This window comes from Manis javanica, chromosome 1 (assembly GCF_040802235.1).
Source record: "Manis javanica isolate MJ-LG chromosome 1, MJ_LKY, whole genome shotgun sequence".
NCBI lineage: Eukaryota > Metazoa > Chordata > Mammalia > Pholidota > Manidae > Manis > Manis javanica.
Genome location: NC_133156.1, coordinates 19,741,939 through 19,763,383, shown reverse-complemented (window position 1 = coordinate 19,763,383; position 21,445 = coordinate 19,741,939). Strand labels below are relative to the sequence as shown.

General features: G+C 42.3%; 1 protein-coding gene across 3 annotated transcripts in view; it reads left to right on the top strand.

Annotated features, from left to right (window-relative positions):
- The window catches only part of DCLK1 (doublecortin like kinase 1), a 287,302-nt gene that overhangs the window by 38,449 nt on the left and 227,408 nt on the right, over positions 1-21,445 (top strand). The window lies entirely within an intron of this gene.

Sequence of the window (21,445 nt, the reverse complement as noted above, 5' to 3'; positions counted from 1 at the left end):
TTGTTTCTTAACTTCTGTATGTAGGTAGCACTGTTGATGGTAAGTAGATCAAGAATTAAAAAAAAATACAGAATAAAGTTTTATGTCTCTTGTTTATTGAAATTTCATTTTTTAAAAAAATGTATGCATAAAAATTTAGACTCCATAGGAACATTGAAATAGAGAGGAGAGGTGAGAATGTCCTGGGCTGAGGAAGGGGTTGCACTGGGCAGTTAGGCCAAGAATAGTGTCCTTGAGTTATTAGGAGCTAAGACATAAATGTGGGTGTGCTTGTCGTGGGCCTTATTGGCAGAAGCATAAAGAATCTGGGTTTGGTAGAGATACGGATACTTTCCTAGCACTGATGTTAAGATGCGGCCCCCCAGGTCTCCAGGGACCTCTGGGAGCCCTTGCCCACTGTAGACCCGCAGGCTGGCCCTGCCCACCTCAGCTGGCCTGGTTCCTGAGGCTGCCCTGCCCTCCGGCCGGGCCCAGTTCCCATCTTACACCTGCTTTCCCAGCGGTGCTTCTCTGCCCTGCACCACTTCTTCCCTGATGGAAGAGGGCCTGTCCTTTCCTTCAGAGCTTAAGGCAAATTATGGTATTTAACAAAGCTTTCCAGAAGCCCTTTACTTAAAAGAAAGTTCGGGAAAAGCCTTCAGACTGGATCCTCCGAGGGGACTGTTCCTGGGAGCCGCACTCCTCTCTGCGCTGGGCAGCAGTGCCCCGGCCTGCCCACCAGCTCATCTCACCCTCTGCTGCTCTAAGTGCAAAGGAAATTTTCCTACAAGCACATGCAGACAGCAGAGTGGCTGCTCTAGCGGACACGTCCGTGTAAAGGACCCCCTTTAACTATTCTGGTCTTGAACCCCGACTCCAGAACAGAGCATTTGCTTTACCTTTTCACAACCACAGCCCCTAAGGTGTTTTTCTTCCATTGCCAGTGATCAGTCTCCAAAGGTAAACTGAATCTTTAATTGTGAAGAAACAGGAAGATCTCATGTAGCTTGATCATTTTCCTCAATCATATTTCAAAAAAAAATGCTGTTTGGGCCCAGAAAGAGCCGCCCATACACTCCAGCACTACCCAAGGGCTAATCTAAGACAGCTACAGAAAACAACCCCCCCCGGGTTTTGTGTGTCCTGCTGTCTGGTCTCTGACCACCTCCCTTGCTCCCTTCCTCCTCCCCGGGGAGCCTCGCGTCAGCCCGATGGAGCACGGGGAGAAGGCTGTGTGCACAGCAGTGCAGTGTTTCCAGTGTTAAGATCCACCTCGACCTGGCCTGCCCCCAACCGTGCCCTTCCCTGTTGGGAGGAAAGAGGGGATATGCCTCCAGGCCCCTCCCTGGGACAGAGGCATCCAAATGTGTGCAGCTGTGAGCCCACAGCCCACGTGGCCTTCCTTCCAGTCACACCTTTACACGGATGTGTCTGTCTGTAGGCTGCAAGTTTCTGACCATCAGGTTGACAGTCACGTATTTCTGTGTCCACCAATTCTTGTGTCTTGGAGATGCTTGGAGAGTGATTACCAAAGTAATAGCTGACTGCTAATTGCGGCATGTGCAAGGAGATCACAGGTCCCTTTACACAGGTTTGCTTTCCTTGAAGCATCGTCTGTGCTGGAAGAGCAATGCCCCGTTCTGTCGCCGGCTTCGTATCCCACTTGCATGGACGTGCCTGCACTCCGTCACTTAGAGGGTTTAAAAGCTGCCCGGGAAGTGGGAGGCACTGTGGCCATCCAAGCAGACTTTCCTGGGGACTGAGTTTCTCTCCCCCTGTGCGTTGTCCTAACACCCAGGTTCAGGTGAGGTGTTCCGGAGCCCCAGGGGCACCCGGCGTGTAAGGGGGGCTCCAGAAGGGCTAGTGCGGGCAGTGTCCCATGTCCCAGAAACAGCTCCTGGACTGACTTGGTTTATTGAAGGAACTAAGGAAATAATGCAAAGAACTGGCAAACACCCTGCCTGCTGAGTTGAATTGAGGCGGGCAGAAAACACGGGAAGAGGATTCAACTGTAGCAGACGGAGGATGAGCGTTTTTTAATCTAATATAGAGCAGTAATAGTAATTTTTATTGCAAGTGACCCTGTGCTGGGTGCCACAAGGTAACCTCTGAGAAAGTGGGATTGGAGTCTAGAAAGGGTTCATTGGCTTTGAATCATTTGATCTGTTCACAATATAAGTGTACTTTAAATATAAAGGCAAGAGATAAAATTATCCAAAGATAATTTTTCAAGCATAGAACCTTCATTTTAAGCTCTTCCTAGGGGGGAAATATCAGTATATTTCTATAATTTTGAGACAAGAATCATTGTTTTAAAATATTGAAGCAAATATACTTTGGGAGTCCGCGGGAGTCCTACAGTATCAAAGTTTATTTAAATCTGGAAACTTAAAGCAAACATCAGTTATTAATAATTTATCTTGGGCAATAAGTTGATAATAAGACATTTTTTTTTCTGGACAGGTAACATATACTTATAAGGTAGTTTTGTTTTCAGAGTCTCATCATAATTTATATAATGACTTAATTTATATAGTGACTTTTTTGAAAAAAGAATGGTAATTTAATGATGGGAAAGTGGTATATATCCTGGGGAGTAATTTTTATAAAAACATAACTAGATGCCATATAACCAGTAGTAGTGAAGACCATTTTTCAGTGGCTGTGACATTCACATCAGTTTTTATATCATGTTTGATTTTCATTTTTCTTAAAGTGACAGGCCAATCCCTTGTAGGTAGCCTTCATAGCGCTTTTATTTGGAACATAGATGAGAGCAGAATGATTGTAGCTTTCACAGGTATAACGAACTTCTTGAAAAGTACAGTTCTGCAGGACAAATCTTGAAATAAGTATTTCCAGATCTGGGCTTTTATCTTCCACCTCTGGAAGTTTTTCCCACTTCTATGCTGTCAGCTTAGTGATACTTTTAAGAAGATTTCCAGAACTTCAACTTTGTTTCTCGACTCTTTGTTTTAGCCATTTCTTTCCGTGAAATAGACATGAGAAGTTTTGAAAGATTTCTGCAAAATCTGACCCCTAGGGGACCAGTCCTTTGAAAAATCCAACATCCAGCCTTGTGGTCCAGTTTCCAAAACCACAAATCATTAACTGTCTGGGAATGAAGGAAATGGGAGAGGATGAACCTAGCTATTGTCTGGTGATTCTTACGTCTAGTTTTCCTCCTTACTCAGTATTCTGCGCAGGAGAAAAATCAGTCATGGATGTTTACTGACATTTCTGCACGTGTTTTTCAATGCCTCAGGAATTATCTGACTTTTCTTCTGTTAAAGTCTAATCCTACATTTCTGTTTGTGCTGGTTTATCTGTAATGCTGAGACAGATCATTGACTTTTCTTCTTTTTGATAAAAAGTGTTGTTTGAGAAAGGGAGGTCTCCATTTGACCCACCTCCCTACTTTTCTGGCAAATTCTAATTAGTTACAAAAATAACAACATAGAAACAGAAATCTAGGAGGAAATGAACCTGTTGACTTGGAGACTGTAAATAGACCTCACAAATCCTGTGCTTAAGAGAACGCCCAGAACCTCCTGGAGAGACACGTTTCCCATCCCACCTTAGAAGATCGAGGGTAGGGATAAGACCAGCCAAGTACCACAGTGAAGGGCACACAGTGGGTCCTTCATAAATATTTGTTGAATTAAAAGCAAAGGAATGGGAAACCCAAGGAAAAGTACTATTTCTAGAAGAGTTCCATGGATCATTGGTTTGTTATATGGTGATACACAGATTGGTTTGAATGTAAATATGAAATTGTATGTTTCTTAGCATCTATCCCCGGTTTGGTTTTGTTGAGTCATACTTGTACAGTGCACAGTACTTATGCTTGGTTGAGTGGTTGAGTGCATGGCCATTAATAGGCAGTTGGACTTTTTATCACAGCTATTTAAATTTTCAGTATCATCACCTGGGTAGTGAATGCCCATCTGTAGGCTGGTCTGCTAGACCGGGGGGCTGGAGTTGATCTAACAAGAGACCCAACAGAGTATTTAATTGTACTACGGAGGAGAAGTTACAGAGACCTAACATATGGGACACTTGAAAACAAACTAGAAATTTTCAGTCTATTTTAGACAACTTTCTTGCCTTTTGAGGTCACTGACTTAGAACTTAAAGACTCTGACAGAGACCATTTAGGGCTTAGAGGCTGCCACCTTGATCTGCTAAGATAACCCAACATTTTTCTCCTTAAATAAGTTGCTTTCCTATGGCCTAATGAGGAACAGATAATTGAGTTAATGAAGAACAGAGGATAATTTTACATCTTACTTTCATACTTAAAATACACTTACATAGTGAACAAAATCAAGTGATATAGCCAGTGAACCCCTTCTAGACACTCCAAGCCCACTTTCTCAGAGGTGTACTGTGGCACTCCGCACAAGGTCACTTTGAACCCTTTGAACTTCACTTCTGTAAGGATCTTAACTATCAGTTTCAAATGTATGGGTACATTGCTTAACCCTGAACAGGTGGTTGGGGAATTCAACTGAGATTTCAGAGATTCCTATGCTCAAAAGATTGGAAAAAAAAACAACTTTAGTGGTCAGTTACATTCCCTGTAACTGTAACTTTGATTCATCCTGAGCAAAAGCAACTCCTTGGATACAACTATTGCATTATTCTTTCTGTGGCATCTGCCTGTATTCCCTTCTGCCCACAGAAGGAGGGAGTGAGAGATGCAGAAGAGAAAATGCCAGATGGGTAGCTGGCAATCATGTGGGCCAGGTTTTTGTCTAATCCAGTGCATGGGTTGACTCTTTATCATGTGAAAATATTTTAGCAACTTTCCGTATGAAAAATTTATCATTCTGCCACTTTCTATTTCAGTGAGGTTTGGAAGCTGTGTTCACAGGTGGTCTAACCAAAGACGGTACCTGTTCTGATGCCCTGGGAGAGGAGGCATTTGACCCCATCAGGCGTTAGTGCAGAGTCTGGGGAAATGGCTTGTCTCTACACTTCTTTGAGCGCTTAAGTAACAAATGATGCGTCCAAGTAATTGCTAAATGAGCAGTGCTGGAGGTAATTACCTAGAGAGGGCGGGTCACAAGCCTCTCCACCCTCACTACCCAATGCTTATCCATGTCTGCTTGTTGGTAGGATGCTACCAGTTGCTTCGAAGCATTTTGGTCTGATAGGCTTGAGGTCCCTTCCTCCGGGTGCCTAGAACAAATGGAATGTTAAAGAAAACCAGAATTTTCGCTGAAGAATACCTGTGTAACTCAATCACTCTACTTAATTTCTACATACTTTCTATTTAGCTGAAAAGTGTTAGTTTTCCTGGGAGAAGAGGGCTTGCTCAAGCAATGGTAGACACTGTCTTTTGTAAACTGTGAGCCCTTTGTGTGCCTGTGGCCGGGGGTCCCCCCTGGAGGGACGGATGGAGGTTGTGAGCGCTTCCACCTGACTACAGGGTAGAATTCTAGAACAGTGACATTTTCCAGGCGTGCCATTTCTGTGAAGTGTGTACCTGCCTTTTAAGGCCCCATTTTCTGCCTGTGACTTTTAAATTAGAACTATTAAAATCTGCATTTCAAAGCCGCCTATTAGCCCTGTATTCTTTTGAAGTGCGGGAAGTCTCCCTAAGTAGATTTCAGCATACTTAATTAAAAAAAAGTGACTTTGAATTTTTTTTTCTGCTTCTTTAGGTCTTTTTATAATCTGACCAAAATGGTATTTAATAATGTACCAAATAATGAGATTGTGTCTTTGAAATTCACATTATTTTTGTAAGCTTTATGATAGACTATATTAATGCAGCATTAGGAAAAGGAATAATTTGGGAGAAAAATACACTTGAGTCAACTTGAGTTCTCAGCTTCATTATGTAAATAATTATGTAATTTTGATAGTTTTTCTCTTAAAAGTTGCTTTCATTTTAACCACTCAATTAATGTTCCACAAAATTTTTATATGCACTGAAATGTTTGTTTTATGATGAGTGCTGCCAAGCGTCTGCCAAGAGTTTGTGATCATTTAAGGCACAGGGTTTCTCAGCCCTGCACTGTTGACAGTTTGGGCCAGGGCGGTCCTTGTAAGGGGCGCTCTGCTGCATTCCTGGGCCTTGGGCAGTATTCACAGCCTCCACCTACTAAATGCCAGCACAACCACTACAGGGCCCAAGGGGGACTAGAAGCTTCTTGTACAGTTCCCATGGAATCCCTATATTTTGATTTTTTGACATGAACAGATATTTCCATCTTGATGTTCCTGCTTTGATCTTCCATGATGTCATTGTCTCTCAGTTTTTATGCTGTTTATTTGATCTTTTTGCTCTCCTTCGTAGGGGCTTCTGCCCTCCCACTGGCTACCCCCCCCACGGGCTGAGTAGTCCTGGCCCCCCTTTCTCCGTCTTCTTAAACACAGCCCCACAATCCCTATGCGGGTGTGCCCGATCTCAAAAAGCTACACAGACAGACACTTTTTAAATTACTCATTTGTTGGCAAAACCTGACCCCAGTTGATATGAGGCTATTTTGCAGTCATACGTATCCCACCTAAGTGAATAGATACGCAAGTCACTGCAGACTAATGTGCAGATTGTGAGAAACTGCCTCGGATGCCACTGTCAGGGACAAACAATGTGCGACATGTGTGGTGTACAGTTTTTCTAAAATCTGAAAAATTCAGAATTTCCAAACACAGTTGGTTCCCTGGGTACTGGATGAGGTATGACTGTATTATATGTGGAGCATCCCAAATCATCCCAAATTAATGATCACCCGCTCTTCTCTCTTTTTCTTTGGGGGGGCTGTTTACATACCACGCGCTCACTAAACAGTTATTGACAATATCCTTTGAATGAGTAAAGGAGAAAATTAGTTAATAGGTCCATTAATAAAAGTGTGCCAGATGACGTGGAATACTACCAGGTAACAATGGACTGGAGATGTGTGACTCATTTAAATGATTAGGAACTTATGCTCCCAAAATGAAGAAGATACTTTATTTACCAAGGAGTAAGATTGCAAGTCCAAGCTTGCCAAGAACATCTTACACCTGAAAAGCCAAGTAAGACAGTCATTCTTCTGATAAATGTAGGCTTCTGTTTAATTCTAGAAGCAGATGAGAAGTTCTTTTAACTGACTCTCTCTTTCCAATTCACATAAATTTGTGCTGTATTTCCTATGCATTCAGCATCTGAAAATCCAGATATGGTCATAAGGAAAATTAGTGATGATTCATTTTACTGAAGAATTCATACTAAGCTCCCTTAAAATAGTAGCTTTTTCTAGTGTGTTTAAAGTTGTGGAGGTTCATTTTCTGGCTTTTGGAAGCAGTATTCCTTCCGGTCACGTGGGGATGAGCATTTTTAATAATGAGCATATTTAGTAATGTACCAAATAATGAGATTGTGTCTTCAAAATTCACATTATTTTTGGAAGGCTTTATGATAGACTGTATTAATGCAGCATTAGGAAAAGGAATAATTTGGGAGACTCCAGTCCTTCAAAGCTGAGGTAGTCACCAATGTATGCTTTTCTCTGCTGACTCTGCCTGTCCAGAATCTAGGGCTTTCTAGAGGCTTCTGCACAAGTGTCCCTTCGTTTCCATTTTCACGGTCAGTGAGCTGTTGCATTGACCTCCATTTCATACACAGCTGTCATATCCTTTCCGGCTCTGAGGACCTGTTGTGACTCTGTAGACTGACAGCCCAAGTGTTCCCACAACCGTCTAATGTGGCCTCATCTGGCCAGGTGGCACCTGGGCTTTGAGATGCCCAGGCCCGTGAGTGTCTTGTGTTTTGGTGGTGTGTCCTGTTCCTGTGTTTACGTCCTATCCCTGACCAAAGTGCCCCTTTCCCGGACTCAGCGTCTGTCGTGCCCTGCAGCTTCATGTCTGAGCAGCCTCCCTACGTGCAGGCAGCCACATTTTGTACGAGGGATGCATTCCTGAAGACCTAGTAAAAACGCAAAGCCACAAAATCGAAGCCTGATTTTTCTTGCATGCATAATTAATGTTTTATATCACAGCATTTTAAGTTCACCTACAATAAGGCCATCGGGGAACTCTGCCAGAAGCTACCCCGACTTTGGATTCCCATCTGCTCTTTCCCTGCAGTCTGTGATGCCTCACCACCCCCACTCCAGTGCTCACTCCGTTCCCCGGTATGTCACTTGCAGATAGCTCATGTCTCCAAGTACAGGACCAACACTGAACACTTTTTGGTATACGCAACTTGTGGACCCCTTTTAGCGACAATATGATAACATATCATTTTTTTTCCCTTGTGCATGAGATGAGAGATTTCTACCCAGTTGAAGAACTCTACCCAGCTGGTACAGATAGCAGATCATTGCCAACCCGGAGGGGCTTCAGTTGCACACCTGAAGCCTTGATCATCTGAGCATCGTTAGGTGCTTGTCACACACTGTGGTGTGTGTGTTAGAAGAAGACATGAATGTTAAAGTTACTGTCTTAGGACTACTCTAACAAAGTACTGTAGGCTCGGTGGCTTAAGCAGCAAACATTTATTTCTCACAGTTCTGGAGGCTGAACCTCAAGGTCAAGGTGCTGTGAATTTGGGGGGCAGTGAGAGCCGTCTGCTTGTGCAGTCACACACTTCCTCGCCATAGCCTTACATGGTGGAGAGAGGAAGTTCTGGGGTCTCTTCCGTGTCTTATCAGGGCAGTAACCCCATTATGGGGGCTCCACCCCATGGCCTCATCTGGACCTTATTACCCACCAAAGGCCTCATCACAGTGGGGCTTAGGGCTTCAGTGTATGACTTTTGAGGAAACTAACAATTTAGTCCATAGTTCTATGTTACTAATGTACTGGTTAGTCAGAGAACCAGATGCTTATTACACACTAAAGAGAGGGGTCACATTGTGTGAATGTCTGTGACACTGCAAGTTCTCTGTTTATATCCCCGATATCGGTTATGCACGTATTAGCCAGGGCTAGCTTGATATTACTTCATGGGAAAATGGCATGGATTTTGTTAACCAGAGCGAGCTGACCATGTATTACGACTTGTTAAGGCAAAGATGGGGGGGACAGGGGTGTGTGTGCAGCAAAGTGTGTGCCCTCAGGGTTGGCCCTCTCACCGCGTTCCTCCAAGCCCTGGGTCCTTCTTCCATATTCTTCCATTACACTTTTTTTGTATGCTATATGCACCTTTTCTAGAGCAGTTCTCTTTATATTATTTTTTCCTACTTACATGTCTTTTGCTCTGTAGACTTTTACCAGCCTGAAGACAAGGATTGTCCATCTCTACTCTCTCCAGCACTAGCAGAGTGGTTAGTATTTAATTTAAACAGCAAAGTGGTTGCTGTTTCCTCTTAGTAAATAGTTATCGCCACAGCCACCCACTTCTGGGATATTGCCAAACCAGTGTGCATTAAGATGGGGCAAGTAGATTGCTGTGAATTCTTGCATCCAAATTACATAAAGAGTAGTTGGTGAACTTGGATTGTTTAGGCTAGACAATAATTATGTTTACACAATGTATTACAATTTCGGGAACACATTGGCAGTAGAGCATAGTCATTAAGAGTTAACAGCAGTGTGACCTTGGGCATGTCTAGGTTCATGCATTTGTGAAACAGGGCAGAAGGTGTCAGAGGCTAGTTGAGAAACACTTAGCACTTGGAGAGGTGCTGGGGCCAAGTGCCCAGTAAGTGGTACCACTTTCTCTGCTCCTCTGCCTGCCCGTTCTCCTCCCCTTCTTCCTCCCCAGCCCTCCACTGAAGGAGCACTCTATCTGTTTTATAGACAAGAAAGACAAGGTTAGAAGGATTAAGGGATTGGTTTGAGGTTTTGCAGGAAAATGTGAAAGAAGGAACTATAGTCCAGGTGTTGGTGCATTATTCTTTCTTGGACAGGAGGAGCATCTTCAGACGTTTGTGAGAGTACCACGTAGAAGGGGTGGGTGACTTAGCACAGCGCTTCAGAGCACAGCCAGGACTAACGTGGGGATGTCACCCCGGTGAAGTACAGCACGGCAGGTACAATGTGCACTTCTAACCACCGGAGCTGCCCGTGAAGTCGGGAGTGTCCCATTGTTGGCAAAGTGTTCATGCAGAGGGTGGGGAGGCGGAATAAGAGCTGATAGGGCTGGACTGAGGGGGTTTTCCCAATGGGAGAGAGAATTGCACTAGATGCCCATGAGTCCCTTCTAAATGTAAACTTACACTATTCTTACGTCTGTCTCCTTCCCTAGTATCCTGAATGGCACTGTGCAGATCACAGAGTCAGTACATCATTGAATTTATATATATAATTTTTCTACTGATAGAAGAACTGGGGTCTTTTTAATATTCTGCCAGGGAGAAGCAAGTTTGGAAACTTGTAGTTCTGTTAAAATATGTGGAGGGAGAATCTCAGGACCATGGAGTCAGAATGGCACACAAGGGCACAGTTGTAAGGAGAAAAGCAGGCAGAGCTTTTCCAGAAATTCGGCAAATGCCTCCTTGCATTAATTCCCAGGTTGTTTTGAGAATTGAGCCATCTGGTGTCTTCAAGAATTGGTTTCATTCAAAGAAGATGAGGTTAAATGAAGATGATATTTGAATATAGCATATATGACAGTCGTGAATATGCTCATAAATACTAGTGTAAATGCTCCCTATTCTAAAGAGACAAGAGAAAAACATCTTTTAGATTACTGACCTACTGAATTGTAACCTTATTTCATTCAGCATTTCTTTGCATAAATTTTGAAATGGACTTTTCACTTCGTTAAACATTTTGTTTTTCTAGGTGCCAATTTCTATTTTTCGTAAGAAAGAGAAAGTAGTCTTACGGATTTAAAAAAAAGAGTGTGATAAGGGTAAGAAATACAAGATACATTGAAAGGGGAGGTCAGAAAGAGCGCTAGCATTTACTAAGTTCCTAGACTGTGCTTTAGATATTATTCATGAGACGTCATTTCATTCTAATTAATTCCATTCACATTTTATGGATAAGGATGTGAGGCTCATAGGTTAGGCAACTTGCTCAAGGTCTGCAGTAAAGAAGTAAGAGACAGACAATAGAACATTTTTATAGAAATGGCTCATCATCTGCCTTTATAAAATTGTTTGGGAGCTCAAAGTCATGAGGCACTTAGTGGGGTGGCGTATGTGACATATACTTGATTTCCCAGTATAGTCAGTGGTAGTTTATAAGTAATACCTATGTTTTATTGGTTTTGTTCTCATTCATATTTTCCCCTTATTCTGGGCTCTCATCTCTTACTGCCTACATGAGAATAATGTGTTATTCAGGGAGCCATAGCAACAGTGTATGGGAACGAATGGAAATGAACCTGGCAAATATACCTACTTGTTTTACCCAGAAATGAAGTCACTAGAATCCTGCTCTCGATCTAGAAGGAATCTGTGCCTTGCAGATGACTCTAAAGATAGTCTTCACCTTCAAGAACCATCCACTTTTTTTTTAACACACATGTTTAATGCTATTCCTCATTTGCATCCTAAAAATGTATTTGCCACCCTTTTACAGGAAGAAGCAGAGGAAGGGGGTAATACCGTAAACTGAAAAAATTAGTTTTTTTCCTTAAACATTTAAAAAAAGAACATTTATGCCACTTTCCTGGCAGGAATTCAGCAGCGATGGTAAGAATGGAATTACCTTCTGTGTCTACTGTCTTTACAGTTGCTTTGTTTCAAAGCTTTATAAAGTGGGCTTTCTGGTTTCCTTGGAAACCCTGTTGTCAACATCGGTTGCTAAGGAGCAGCCCTGGCTGCACAAAGCGTAGGGACCCGAGTTGACTGCCGAGTGACTTCATCCTTGGCAGCGATGGGCAATGGGAATCTCAGTACTTGTTCAAGTGAGGCCTCCACCTTGATTTTCAGCCTGAAGGATTCGGGTGGATTTTCCTGACTTTGGTTATCCTGACAGTTACTCTTAGATATAGGCACTTATGGGAACTGACAATCGTGTGGTATTTCAGAGCATAGAAATTCTCATCTCTGTCTCTTCTACTGCTTGACATCAATGATTTATGCAACAAAAGAGAATCGGTTGCAGCAATTAGCAGGCCCCATATAAGATGTACTCTCTTCTTTCTTAAATGCAGCAGTGGACAGTCGTGGAGGCTTTGCACATGAGTGTGGGAGCGTGACACTGAGGCTGGACTGTGTGTGATCTCCATTTTCTACCGTTCTGATGGAAGTACTAGCAATTACATACCTGGACTTGTACCATGATCCGATGGTCATCCTAATTAAACACATAACTCAGAAACTGTAACCTTTTCTGTGTTGACACGCAACAGATATTGTGGCTCTTACATATTCCTAACTTGGCTTACACAGATTTTTGACTGTGACTTTGTAAGCTATTTTAGGCATAGTAATTCTGGTGCAGATCTGTCATAGTCCCCATGCTTATTTCATGGGCATGTGTTGCACAATGTCACTGGTGCGTGAGTTTTGAGGCTAGAGGGAGCGAAGTCCTTATTTTCCAAGGAGGTGCTAAGGGCAGGCGCAAGTTCTGTTTTCATAGCTCAGGGGTGAGCCGGCCAGAGTCGTCCTCCTAGGCTGTTGGCCTGGAGAAGCGCTGTGGGTCTCCGTGGGTGGTACTGGAATTAAACCCTGACCGAGCTCCGTTCATCCTCCTTTCTTGGTTTTGGCGGATAGAATTCTGCAAACGCATCCCACTGCACTGATGGTCCATTGGAGCTCTTCAAATACAGGGAGTTTTATTCAAGCCTATATAAAATATTGAGACTGTCGGCCTTTGGTTGGGCAGGTTAACGATCCTGTCTGAGCCTCAGATTCATTATCTATAGAATTGGGCAAATAATATCTCAGATGGGTGTTGTAGGACTAAGTGAGATAACATATGTGAGATGTTTACTTAGGCATCTGGGCCATTAGATATTTAAAAATAGTATCTGTTTTCCAGAAAAGGCACATCTATAAAGATAGATAGATGAGTGGGTGCCTGGCTTGGAGGTGGGACAGAGAATAGCATGCAGACTGGCATGAGGGCATCTTCTGGGGTGGTAAAAGTGTTCTAAATCTGGATCGTGGTGATGGCTGCACACTGTATTTATATTTACCAAAAATCGTTATATATTAAAATGGGTGAAATTTATGGTATATAAATTATACCTCAATAAAGTTGTTTTAAAAAGGGATAGCTATAAGTAGTAATACATCTGTGTTTTCTCTTTCCTTTCCTCATTAAATTATTTGTTGCTTAATTTGAAATTATTTAAATGTAATTTAAATGGAGATGGTATGTACATTAATTTCAGAATGAGTTTTACTGTGCATGTACAAAAATGAACTGGATATGTTTGTATTTCTCCAAATATGATACAAGAACAATCAAGCATTTTAAGTTGAGCTAACACTTCCTGACTTTTAAAATAAGTCACCTCCATAGGACAAAATAGTTCCTGGATAAGTGTCTATTTGGGATATTTCTGTGCCAAAATTGGAAATTAAACCTTGTTTCTCATAAGCTGTCTTTCACATACTAGTAATAGCTTAGAGGATGTTGTTGAAGCTAGGATATTCCAGAATCCATGTAACGGTGAGCGTGAATTACAATGAAGTCCTATTGTATGTGTATATATTATGATACAACAGAATGTAATTATTCTTTGTGATTATCTTGTATTATAGATTTTCCAGCTGTGAAGAAACCTTGAATTTTCATGACTGTGTGGATAGCAAAATAATTACCGTGTTTTTATAATCGACTCAGACCAAAAGCCTTTGAAGGAAGTTAGAGCTGCTAGTTGCAGAATGTATCACAGTTATTCTGATTTTGAGACTCCTGTTTACCTGACTGGGCTGTCCATACGGATTCACCATATAGCCATTTCATTGAGCACCTAATACATGTACGTGATTTTCTAGATGTTGGGGGTGAAGAAGGTCAGAGTTCAATTTTAGCCAGGGTGAGTCTGAGATCTCTGTCAGTCACACTCAGGGAGATACTGAAAAGGCAGTGGCATCAAGTCTGGAATTCAGGAGAGCAACCTGGGCTGAAGGTGTAAGTTAGGCAGCTGTTAGCGTATAGCTAATAGTTAAACCATGAAACTGGATGAGCCAACCAAGGAAAAGAAAAGTTCCAAGGCCTGGCCCTAATTTCGGGATGCTCCCAGAATAACAGATCAAGGAAAAGAGAAGGCAACCAAGGATTGAGGAGTAACTGGCTAGCAAGTGGGTGTCCTGGAGCCAGGTGAAGGCAGTGCCCACCGGGGACACCAGCCACGTGCTGCTAATAGCGAAGGTCGGCTGAGACCTGAGAACCGGTGATTGAACCTCGAGGTCGTTGGCAAACTTGATAACAGTTTGGGCAGAAAGGCGGGGCCAAAGCCTTTGGGGATAAGTTGGAACAGGCATAGATAACATTTTTGGGAAAAGTTGGAACAGGCATAGATAACATTTTTGGGAAGAAATGGCAAGGAAGTGGTGAAGGAAGTAAGATAGCAGGATGGCTTTAATTGGGCATCTGAATCTACAAATGCTAAGCATTTGGTCTGTACAGACTGATTCTGATATTAATTTCTTTGTTATGCCTGTTTTGGCATAATACTAATCACTAGTATTTTTTCAAGGTTTGCTTTGCAAGTTGTCAGTTTCTGTAACAAAATTCAGGTTATCATGATGTGTGTGGATTAGTTTGTGTGACTGTTCCCCACGACTACCCAGCAGTCAGCCTAGTAAGTCAACACACTTAAGGTCATTCAGATGAATCTGAAGCTCCACTCTGCCCCTCAGCTGTGTGAGCTGGGCAAATTCTCCAGCCTCAAAGCCTGGGTTTCCTCATCTATGAAATTGGGATGGCAGAAATTCCTACCTTGCAGTGTTTTGTGAGACTTACAGGAAATAATGCAGTTAAAGTGCCCAGGCCAGCACTTGCCACTGTCTAACTTCAGGAAAGGCTGACTGTTACTGTAGCTGCTAGTTTATGTTTTAACATGAAGTAACTTAATGTTGTAGAGAGATTGTGGGATTTGGAATTGGCCATACTTGGGTTTTTATCACATTTCACCCCTCACTATCTGTGCATATTACCTAACATTGCTGAATTTGTTTCCTTATATCTGAAATGGCGATGATGATAATAATACAGAAAACTGATTAGAAGATGTATTATAAAATCACATTGCATCTTATAAAATGCCATCCAAATATTAATTTCATTTATTTAAAATACAGTTATCTTTGAAGAATATTATATTTCGTCCTTTAGATTTACATGTTAAGAAAGAATAAATCCTAACATACTTTTGCAGATTTAAATGTTTTATTTCCTGGGAAGTAGGCTTCCAAAGAGGATGAAGCTGTCTGATGGCAATAAGAGAAGGTATGTTAACATTAATTTTGGTAAAAAATTTTGAAGGTTTAAAGATGCTACCAAGTAGAATAGAAATGTGTACTCTATTACACACATCTGCAATTATGCATTTTTTTCCACATGGGCTGGCTCAAGTGGACTGGCTTACTTGGGGCCAAGAGGGTGTGTTTTCTCTTAACAGCAGAACACCATGTCCTCAGGTCTCTTTATAAAGATGGAGCAAAATGATACATAACAGCTGGTAAGAAGCAGAGAGGAAGGGCAATGAGGTCAGCCAATCATCTAAGAAATCTTCCAAGTAAGAATAATCTAATGGGAAAAAAAATGAGGTTAGTGTGGCCTTCTTTGATAAAAATCTAAGCCGACCGCCTACAAATTCTCTGATTGAAAAACTGAAATGACTCAAACCGCGTCTGGGCCCTCGTGGGCATCCTTTAAGGATGTCGATCAGCCGATACTAGTACTATCACTACTAGTGCCGATGCAGAAAGTACTCAAATCTTTTCAAAAATACCTTCCTGGGCTTCGTTGCCTGTAATTCTCAAATCGGCTCCATGAGGTCAGTTTTGGAACCAGCATGAGGGCCGCTGGAGGAAGACAGGCACTGGTCTCCATGGGAGATGCCATTACTGCCTTTAGGTTTGGGGGAGAGCTGGGGCTGCAGGCGCTTGCAGGAGCTGGCGGAGTAAAGCTGTCTCCACCCTTTGAGGCCTTGTGTAACAGATGCGAATTGGGAAGTTCTGGCCTTCCTTGGATATCCGAGGGTTTTACTAATTTTTTTACTAACACAAGCCTCTCACATCACATTTACATTTGAACTCGCTCTCTTTGCACCAGACGCACGGATGGCCTTTCCGAACTCTCTGCGCTCTGGGAGCGCAGGCGGTCATTGCCGTCCCGAGCTGCTGCTCTTGGATAAGCTGCTCAGAGCTGTTTTAAAGGAAGAATGCGAAATTCTAGCATTTAAAACTTTTAGACGCTATGTCACGGTGGCACCGTTTTAGGTTGTCCTTGTGAAACACGCGTAAGTTAAGTGGTATCACGGCTCCGAGAGTGACTGGGCAGGGGCATACGAATGAGATACAGCTCAGTGGTGATTCCAGAGCCGCATAGAAATAAGCACTGAGGTGTGAGCGCCAGACCTGGTGGGGGGAAAGGTGGCTGGTTGAGGGACAGACTCTGGACCTGCTTCTTGGGAGGGGAGTCCAAGTTGATGGGTGGGACGAGGAAATGGGGAGAGTAGTGGGAAAGTGGCAAGCCAGGGGCCAGCTTGGCGGAGGTGCTGCGCATGTCCTGTCACTGCCTGAGTGCTGAGTGACCGAGTGTCCCCTGGCGAATAGGCTTTCTCGCTGTCACATGCCTGATACTTGGAGCCTTGGGGTGAAAACCAAAATCCATTTTGATAAATTAAGTCGTGTTCTCATTGAAGAAAGAGGTTTGAATATTGGGGAGTCATGGTTTCTTCATTTCTTGTCTTGATTTCCATCATGTGTTGGCAAAGTCATTTAGCCTGATTTAAACTTAAGCTAATATCCTTTGGATTCAGGAAGAAGATTGTGTTTTCAAAGAATCAGGATCCCTTGAAGCTTTTCTCTCCATTTCCAATAACAGTTCAAAATAATTTTCCAAGCGTGATTTCCTGGACTGTGTGTTTCCAGTGAAACTTTGTGCTGGTTTCTTTCCCCATCAGGGCTTGAATTCTGTGGTGCCTCAGGCCCTTCTTCTGACAAATGGAAATTAATACCCAGGAGCTCATAATTATTCAGAAGATAAATTGCCATGAGGTAATGTGCATTGAAAGGTGCTTTAGACTGTCCTGAAGTAATAATATGATTAAAGAAAAGACTCTATTAACTTTAATCTGACTGCTACATTTGACTGTATTACCCTAAGGTGAGATTATATGACTAAATGTAAGTCAGACAAAAGCTGTGCTTTTATTTGATTTCTATATTTGGAAATAATAACATACATTTTTTTTTTTTACCCCTTTGTCTCGGCATAGCCTCATGTTATCCCAGAGATTTCAGTTCTTCCAAACTAGTGTGTTTTGAAAGACCATGTACCTCAGAGTCATTACTCTTGGGAAAAGGATTTGAAATGCCCTGTTTTGAAATTAGTGAAATGAATTATGGACTTTTTTTTTTGTTGAATCTTTTAAAAAGCATTCCAGAAGATTATTGTGGAATTATTTGAATTATTGTGTCTTAGGCCCTGTCATGAAGTTTTTTTTTTAAAGATTTCTTTGTTGGTCGAGTTAACTAGTTATTAACTATTAGCGATTTTCTTTGTAAAGGAATTATGAACATTTGTATAAGAGACTGTGTTCTACCAAGATTCAGACACAGAAAAAACTTAAGACCAGAATGAAAAAAAAAACAAAACCTAAGATTTAAGTTTTTGGCCTGTAAAAACGATTTTATGTGTTCTACATGGAGGTCATTCAACACAACTTTAAGATTTATTTAGAGAGGCTTATTTTCACTGAATGCCAAGCACTTCTTTGTATTGTGGCTTTGTTTCAAGAGTTTAGGATTGATTTACATGGCCTCTTATTTATAATCTGAGACCAAGTCAGTGTAGCCAGCCAAGACAATGTACAGTGTCAAAAGCATTTTAACTAAGCACAGAGAAATTCATCTCTGTTGCCCAGCGTGAAACTAGCCAGGTCATCTGCTCCCAAAATAACAGGAACAGCATGATTTTATAGGTTTAGCAAATTTGGCTCTATTTTTAATAACTACAAATTTTCAAGAGTCACGATATAAAATGCTGGGATGCAAAATTTTGGGTTTGGGTTTTTTAAAGCTCATCAATTCGGTCATCCTTCCTAACTGTGTCCTTCTGAATACTGAATTCTTTCTACCCTTTCAAAATATGAACACTTATCTGTGGAGGAAGTTCTTCTTTTGTCCCCTAATGTCTAGACAGGTAATTTCCTGTTTTCACTTAAAGCAGCTGTGCAGCATCCCTACAAAACATCTGGCTGAAGAGCAATGCTGGTTTGTTCCCTTTGGGGGAGCAGCTTTTCTCCTCAAGGTCAGTGGTTTTGGAGGAGGACGCAGGGACTGCTCCGCGTCCTGCCGTCTCCAGGGCAGAAGGGGTCCCCGGGAGGAGATCAGAAATCTCATGGAAAGACAGAGCCCTGGCGGGTGGCTGCGTCTGACTGCCCCGAAGGAGGTAGAGCTGTAGTCTGGCACCAGCACCCACAGTCCTCTTGATGCCTTTATTTCTGAATTATGATGTAAAAGAAATAAAGAAAAACATTGGGAGGAGGGACAGTGAAGGGAGAGAGGACAGAAGGAAGGAAGGAGAAGAAGGAGGAAGGAAGGAAGGAAGAAAGGGGGCGCGGGTGGAAGCTGTCAGTAGCACAGATTCTTTCCAGACCTCCTAGTTTGTGATGGAAGAGGGGGTACGTGCCTGACCCATCCGGGCCATGCTGAGCTCATTACAGCACCTCTCAACGATGAAAACCTCAGAGAGGAATGTGCTGGTGGCTACTTGAAAGGCTAGTTCGGTTTTGGGTTTCTTACTGTGACCACAGATCTGTCTGGGGAAGAGGTGTCATCTTCATTCATTTTCCAGCCCAGGGAGTGGTGGTGTTCCTGTGATTAAGGAGGCGGCTACAGCCGTGGATTCCAACATTTCCAGGTCCACCTGGTCCGGAAGGCCCTCGTGGGTGCGAAAGCCTCTCCTTACTCACCGCCTTATTGTGGGAAATGACGTGACCTTTCTAACCCTCGGGGGCCGGTCTGACAGCAGTATTGGGCTCAGCTCACTTCAGGAGGTTGTTTGAGGTGTGGATGGCAGCATCTATGTTGTGACCTGAGGCAAACTGTAAAATGCTCTTCAAACCAGAGGTGATGAGCTGGCTTTTGTTCTGAAATCAGGGACATTTTTAGTGCGTTTTCTTCTGTACAGAATTTGGCACAGAGGACAAAAAAAAAAAAACGATAAACAACCATAACTGCACACCTTGGACTTTTACTGTTGCTTGTTAGCATTGTGATATATTCATATGAACACGGTTAAGAATATACATGGGCATCTCCTATATACTGAATTTGGAACTCTCCATTCCTTTTCCGTAATATAATGGCATAGGTGCTTTTACATTTTAGAATCTAATTCCAATGGTTACTTAATTGTTAGCAGTTTAGATTTTGCAAAATTTCAAAGGATATGCCAGGTTATCCAGACGAGTCTTGACTTCGCCTGATTGTCTGAAGTCTTACATGTTCTTGGAGGCTGAGGGGCATTGAGTCTCCCCATCAGTCATTGGAAAGTTGTCTTCCCAACCATTCTCTCTTTCCTGTTCACCTTTTCTTCTTATATAGGAGAAACAACCCAAATTCTAGCTAACATTTGTTGAGTGCTTATTCTGCACCCAGCACATGTTTAACATACGGTATCCTTTTAATTATCCCAACAAACCTAAGATAGGTGCTGTTATTACCCCCATTTTATAGATGAGTAAACTGAGGCACACAGAGGTAAGCACCTTACTTAGTAAGATCACATAGTGAGTGAGTGGTGGACCTGGGGTTTTGCATTAAGTAATTCCTCTGCCGAATCCAGGCTACATGACACAGATAGCTGAGAAATTCATATATGAACTGTGTATTTTGTTCAACTGTTGCATATTTATAATTTGTCTAAAACCAAGAATTCCAGAGAAAGGAGTTTTTACGGAGAGTGTTTGGAGAATGTTTCCAGCGTTTTTTAGGAATCTGGATCGAGTTATTAGTACCATTACCTTTCCTCATTTAATCCCAATTGAGAGAAAGTACTAAATTCAAAGTAATGGCTTGTAATCCTGTTTTTTCTTGAGGATAAAATTCGGATGATAGGAGACACATACCCTTAAAAATGGAATGAATATGAAAATTTCCCAAAGAATTTTCCTGTTTCACGACTTCATTTTCTTGGCATGGTAGATCCTGTTATTCTTGATAAAGAGTAAAGGTGAAGTTACTCCTTTCTTTCTTTCTTTGTTTCCTGCCTTCTGATAAACCCAAGTCCAATGGACCTTCGTCTTATCTGCAGCTAAGTGGCATTCGTGTTGAGCAAGATGAATTTATGATGAGCAATTCACTGTATGTATTCCTTCTGGTCACTTGCTTTTCTGCAGTATACTCAGTGGTGCTTAAAGCTCTGTGTGTTTTTAGATTAGTGGATGCGTCATCTCACCTTATTTGTTAAATACAGTGAGCGCCTGCAGTCTTGTCTCTAACAGGAATGAACGGTATTTATCAAATACTGTGGGGCTCTTCCCCATGTCCTCATCCTCTTTTTGTGAGAGCTGTTTGGCATACCTTTATTACTTTTCATTTTACTTGATTATTACAGATTCATTATAGCTGTCAAAGTGCCAAAACCTACCCTGTAGATCATGTTTTAAAAAGTAATAATCTGTTTAATGGATTTACGAAGCTCTTTGGGGGAGATTTCTTGTAATAATATCAACTCACCATTTCATTTATTCATGCAATAAATGTTTTCTGTTTGTATTTTATGGGCCAAGCTGAGTGCTAGGAAATGGGTGTATGTTAATGAATAAGCCTGTAATTTGAAAGCCTTTTAAAAAGGTTGAATTCCTAACTAGATACTCTGAAAAATACACCAGATATTATTGTCCTGTAAGAGAGCAATTCTGTTCAGCTGTTTTCACGTATTTTTCAAAAGTGGTACCAACAGCCTTTCCTCTGAAGGCAAGAAGAAACAAATTCCCCTGTGCAGACCCCTCCCCTGAGGTCCATCCAGCAAGGAGTGGGCGCTCTGGCAGGGGTAGTAGCTTCTGAAATAACTGAACACGCCTGTCCCCATCCTAGACGCCCTTGTGCCCTTCCCCCACCCCCACACCTTCTCCTAAAGTAAGAGGCTCAGGGCATTGGAGTTGCTGGGAAGCAGAGTAACTGCAGATTTTTTTTCTCTTTCATGTATTTTGAAAACGATGGGAGTCTAGCTGAAGCCAGCATCTGGAGAGCTGACTTCTTTATGAAGCAGAAACGTCGTTTGGAGGGACAAGGTCCTGACTCCCCTCCCCTCTGGGTTTCCACCCTTCGGAGTGTCCCTGAGAGGTGTTGGGGCATCGAACCTCCAGCTTGAGAAGGTGCTGTGTAGGGCCTTGCAGGGGATCCAGAGGCAAATCCAAGGGCACTTTGCAGTATCCTGGTGT